Here is a 6,000-nt window from a genome sequence, read left to right as displayed (position 1 = left end):
GTTAGAACCAAAGATTAAGGTACTTTCAAGGATGTATAACTTGCTGTTGAAATGGAATATACAAGATGAAACGGTTAAATCGGCTATGATAAGGTGGGCACAGGACATTGGGCATAATATCATGTTTGAGGACTGGGAGAGGTTGTGGAGTAATGGATTGAAATTTACTGCATGTAACGCTCTGAAAGAAAATGTAATGAAAATGATTTATAGATGGTATATGACCCCAGTCAAACTTGCCAAAATTTACCACCTGTCTGATAATAAGTGTTGGAAATGTAAAGAGTGTGAGGGAACGTTCTTCCACCTCTGGTGGACTTGCCCTAAAGTGAAGGCGTTCTGGGAAATGATTTATAATGAATTGAAAAAGGTATTTAAATATACCTTCACTAAGAAACCAGAGGCTTTCCTTTTGGGCATTGTCGGCCAAGGGGTGGCAAAGAGGGACCAGACATTTTTTATGTATGCAACAACAGCAGCAAGGATACTTCTCGCAAAACACTGGAAAACTCAAGATCTACCCACACTGGAAGAATGGCAGATGCAACTGATAGACTACATGGAACTGGCTGAAATGACCGGCAGAATTCGTGACCTGGGAGAAGAGAGGATTGAGGAGGATTGGAAGAAATTTAAGAACTATTTACAAAAGCATTGCAATTTGAGTGAATGCTAAATAAGATGCTAGACTAAAACAACTGAGCACCACTAAATTTAGAAGTTTTTAAGAAAATAAGCAAGACTGTGAAAATTTAGCTCCTTCTGAGAATTATAAGATTATGAAATATAGAAGGGATATAAGAATTTAAATAAGATGATAAATTGCTGACAAAATGTTATAACGATGAAAGTGGGAGCGGGAGATGTGAGGAAGTCCAAAGAAAATGTGAAACTATGTTAAGACAAATGTTATATTGTTTATTATGTTTATTCTTTTTGTAAAACCCAATAAATTGCTTTAAAAAAAAAAGATTTTCTTCTGTTGATTTCTAAGCACTGGATTACTCAAGCAACTCATCACATAGTGAGATCATTCTTACGCTTTGTTTCAGGTGGGGATGAAGGCTAAACGGTTAAATCAAAGTTTCACCATAAAGGTGGCATTAAGAAGAGGGTGAAAAGAAGAGTGTGATTATATGATTATATGATTATAATTATAATTACCATTAATTATTATCATCATTGGGACGCGGGTGGCGCTGTGGGTAAAACCTCAGTGCCTAGGACTTGCCGATCGCATGGTTGGCGGTTCGAATCCCCGCGGCGGGGTGAGCTCCCGTCTTTCGGTCCCAGCTCCTGCCCACCTAGCAGTACGAAAGCACCCCTAAGTGCAAGTAGATAAATAGGGACCGCTTTATAGCGGGAAGGTAAACGGCGTTTCCGTGTGCTGCGCTGGTGCTGGCTCGCCAGAGCAGCTTCGTCACGCTGGCCACGTGACCCGGAAGTGTCTCCGGACAGCGCTGGCCCCCGGCCTCTTAAGTGAGATGGGCGCACAACCCTAGAGTCGGACACGACTGGCCCGTACGGGCTGGGGTACCTTTACCTTTACCTATTATCATCATTATTTATCACTTTTTTAAAAATGACTTAAATGACTTACAGAATATTTAGAAATAGAGAACAGCTTATCAAACATTTAAAATCTAAAATGCTATGGAATAAACAGGAAATAAAACATAAGTTTACTCAAAGTGTTTACCATCAAGAATAGAAAGAACAGATCCTCCCCCATCCGAGTGAAAAATGAATGCCACAAACCAGGCCATATTAAGACTGAAAAACCTGAGTAAACACATATATCTTTGCCACTTGGAGCAAGCTTGAGGGCCTCATCCTGGCCTTAAGGGAGCAGACCATTCTCTAATATTAGAACCATTGTCACCCCACCCCCATTTTTAGGCTCTTTTAACTGTGAGTGTTAATAAACAGTGATTTAGTCTGGCATGGTATGCTAATCCTTTTTTCAAAGTTTTAAAAAATTCATATTTGGAGCATAACTTTCATCCCAATCGATAGATATGCAGAATTAAGGTAGCGGGGGCAGGGGGAGCATGCACACAGGATTGAGGTTTTCTTTCCACCTGCATGGAATCCTCACATCAACAACAGCCGACTCTGAGGAGATGGACATACCGAAGAGATGAGCCTCTAGCTAGGAGAAGATGGTTGAGAGTTCCCATATGTCCTCTTTTTCCAGGGCGCGTCCTCTTTTTCCTGGTTATGTAAATTGAGATTCATCATAATGATCCACAGTTAAAAGCAGAAGTCAGAAAATGTGTCCTCTTTTTTGCTCTTCAAAATATGGCAACCCTACAACTTCTACAACAGCTGAGAACTAATGAGCAGATACCAAAATTACATGTTGTTTTCCTACCTATCTTTTGTAAGACATCAGCCATACGTCTCAATAATACCAGAGGGGCACTTCAAAGTGAATGTCCTCTTCAATGCACACATGCGTAGGCAGACACTTCACTCTCTGCCACCCTTTTTGCCAAATCCTCCAGTTGGAACTAGTTCTGATGTTCAAAGTTCAATCACACCTTCTCACACCTGTTGACATTTTGTGCTCAACAGACCCAGTTTCTGCTTGAAAACCAGCAAGCCAAATTAGCTCTCAACTAATGAGGTTGCCGGGTTTTTCCCTTCTTTGAATAGAAAGGGTAAACAGAAATGGCTAATTATCTGCTGTGTCATGTGCTACATGAATAAGTTTCTTCATAGGCCAGATAAACCCTACCTCAAGCTCAGCTGAGTGCTTCAGATCTGTTTTGTAATATTATGGCATCTGAACTGAAACACTTGTGTTCCTTCCCCTTCAACATATCAGGATGATGCCCTACAGGCCATCCACTTGCCAGAGAACATGCATACAGGTGACTGGTTCCACATTTGCATACATTGCCTATTCTGCTTTCTTTAAGAATGGATGTTGATGACCAATGGAGAAAGATGTGTCCTCACCACAAAGTACCTACTGTATTTTTCGCTCTATAGGATGCACTTTTTCCCCTCCAAAAATGAAGGGGAAATGTGTGTGCTCCCTATGGAGCGAATGCAGGCTCCTTGGCTTCAGTGATAGCAACGCGAAGTCTCCGAAGCGCAGAGGGAGAGCTCCCCTTGTGCTCCGGAGGCTTCGCATTGCTTTTGCTGAAGCCACCTGAAGTCCCCGGAGCGCAGCGGGAACTCCCGCTGTGCTCCGGAGGCTTCAGGCTTCAGGCAGCTATCTGCATGCCTTCGGAGTGCAGCGGGAGTTCCCGCTGCACTCCGAAGGCTTGTGGATAGCCGCCTGAAGCCTGGAGAGCGAGAGGTGTCGGTGCACACCGATCCCTCTTGCTCTCCAGGCTTTGCTTTGCTGGAGAGGCACTGCACAGTTTTCCCTCTCTGCGCAGGGCCCCTTCAGTGAAGTGGGAGGAGAAATGGAAGGGGCTCCGTTTCTTCTGCTGCTTCACTGAAGGGGTGCTGAGCAGAGAGGGGGAGAATTTTTTTATTCCTGTTCTCCCCCTCCTATGGTCCAGTGTGTCCTATGGTCCGGTGCGTCCTATAGAGCAAAAAATACGGTATGTCTTATGTTTCATCAAATTTTGTGAGTTGCACACCTTGGGAACAGTCACCAAGGACATAAACATGCAACAGTGTGTGTGAAAGTTCATCATCATCATCATCACCATCATTTTATTATTTATATGCCGCCCATCTGACTGGGTGGCTCACAACAAAATATTAATGCAGAAGTTTTTACAGACAGATGTAATATTACAGACAGCTACCAATAGGTGCCTTTGACACTTGCGCAAATGCGCATCAATCACAAGAACGGTATGGATGATCTAAGGGAGGTTGTGGGGAATCTCATTTTCCCAGGCACAAAATAAGGAGCTGGGGAAATGCAATATCCTTACAACATACATTCAACCTTAAGTAATCTGGAACTGAGGAGGGGGCCGCACAGCTGAACTAAAAGTTGTGAAGGTAGCTAACACAATCCCAACATCCTTTATTTTAATTTCTTTTTAAGGAGACACACAGCTTCAGGAGGTGGTGATTTGGGGGGGGGGGGGCGGTGCTGAACTCTTCCCACCTACTGCTTCTCCATCTGGTAGCTGACCTTGCCACAAAACATCCCCCCTAGTTTCAGTTGCATATCAAAACCCTAAAATGCATTTTATATAATTGGCTTTCTATTTCTATTCTTTGTATATCGTATTGTTGTTTTATTGCTATGGCCAATGGCTGACACAAATAAAGATTCATTCATTCATTCAGTTGAATACTTGCAAGAAAATCACCTCCTCTCTTCTCTTCTCTTCTCTTCTCTTCTCTTCTGCATATATTTTTGCATGTGATGTGCAGTTCAACCTTAAGCAGTATAGACAGAATGCAAATTTTGCATCCCTAGGTCCAGTTTCCAGCATTTGCTGAGGTTCCATGCCCAGTGCTGCCAAACTGGTCATGCTCCCCTAAATCTGACTGCACTCCAGATATTGCTGGACTAAAACTGCCATAAAACCCAACTGTTGTCCATATTGATTGGGGCTGATGGGAGATGGAGTCCAACAATGTTTGGGAGGGCTACAACTTCCTCAGCTTTGGGCCAGGGGACTACATTTGTTTGTTTACAACAATCAAGTACCTTTCAAGACCCCGCAAGGTCTTTATTTTAAACTAGATTGCGGGGTCAGGCACACAGTAGAATAGGATCTGTTACATTTCAGCTGTCTTTTCTCATCGTAATCTGCATGTTTAATATATTTGGGCCACAATCCTGCTGCAGTTAAGCACTTCTAGTTCCCCCTGAACTTAGCAGAGTGTACAGCTGCAGTCCTGTGTTCATTTACCTTAGAGTAAGTCCCAAGGAACTCGGCAGGAATTATTTCTCTGGAAACAGGTTTAGGATTGTGCTGTGAGGCTATAGTGCCAACCTTAGATGTACTCAGTGGGACTTAAGTCCAAGTAAACATGCATAAGAGTGTACTGTTTAGCATGAGTTTAACTCTCCCACTGAAATCAGTGGGGTTTATCTATGACTAGACCATGTTATTGTTCATCTGTAGTTATCACACTTTCAACCCCCAAACCTTAGCAATGGGCGCAGACTATATACTCCATTTTTAAAAAGGGGGGGACCTCAGTTTGCTGGGGGGAGTTAAACAAAACTAGTCAGTATAAATAAATATAATTATTTTTAAGAACTAATATAATGAAGAAATAAAAAAGGAAAAAGAGGGAAGAATAAAATGAAAGAAACCCCCTCAACCACATTAAAAATACAATAACACCCATACATTCATCTTAATTTAAACATATAAACTGATATCCAAATGTCCAGATAGGTATTTATCTATGAAATTAAAATGTATAAGAAATGTATTCAAATATAGCAAGGGCAGTGAGGTCCTCAGACCATTATATAATAGATGGTGGATGTTTATCTTTCCAGGATTGAAGTACAAGTCTCTTAGCAACAGTAAGGGCTCACAAAATCCACTCTCATTATCTGCTAAATCTTGACAGCAAGGTGGGGCAGAGCAGCGTGTGGAGATCCTGAGAAAATGCATCCCATAAGCGAAAACACGAAGCTGGAAAAGTCGTGCTAGAACTGAATGCTTCTCTAAGCACAAGAAGGGTTGATGGGATCAGGCAGGTATTTTGCAAAGCAGGAGAGGAGTTATAATTCTTCCCTAAAAGCAGTCATTTTTGCAATCATTTTTAATGGCACGTAGCAGCCGGAGGGGTTACTAATGTGCCATTAGAGCTATTTGCATATTCAGAGGGATCTGGTGCGCTCTCCCACTCAGGCTCTCAGCACACTATATAAATGTGTCTGCTGTACACCATTTCCTCTTGACCTCAGGGAGGGAATAGGAGACTCTTGCACCTGGATTGAAAGAACTCTTGAGAAAACATCCTGCCACTGGCACGACAGAGAGACCAAACATTGCCTCCCAAGGGGGACCTTGAGAAATACAGTGGTACCTCGGGTTACAGACGCTTCAGGTT

This window comes from Podarcis pityusensis (assembly GCF_964106645.2).
Source record: "Podarcis pityusensis genome assembly, chromosome: 2".
Lineage (NCBI taxonomy): Eukaryota > Metazoa > Chordata > Lepidosauria > Squamata > Lacertidae > Podarcis > Podarcis pityusensis.
This window is presented reverse-complemented; position numbering follows the sequence as displayed.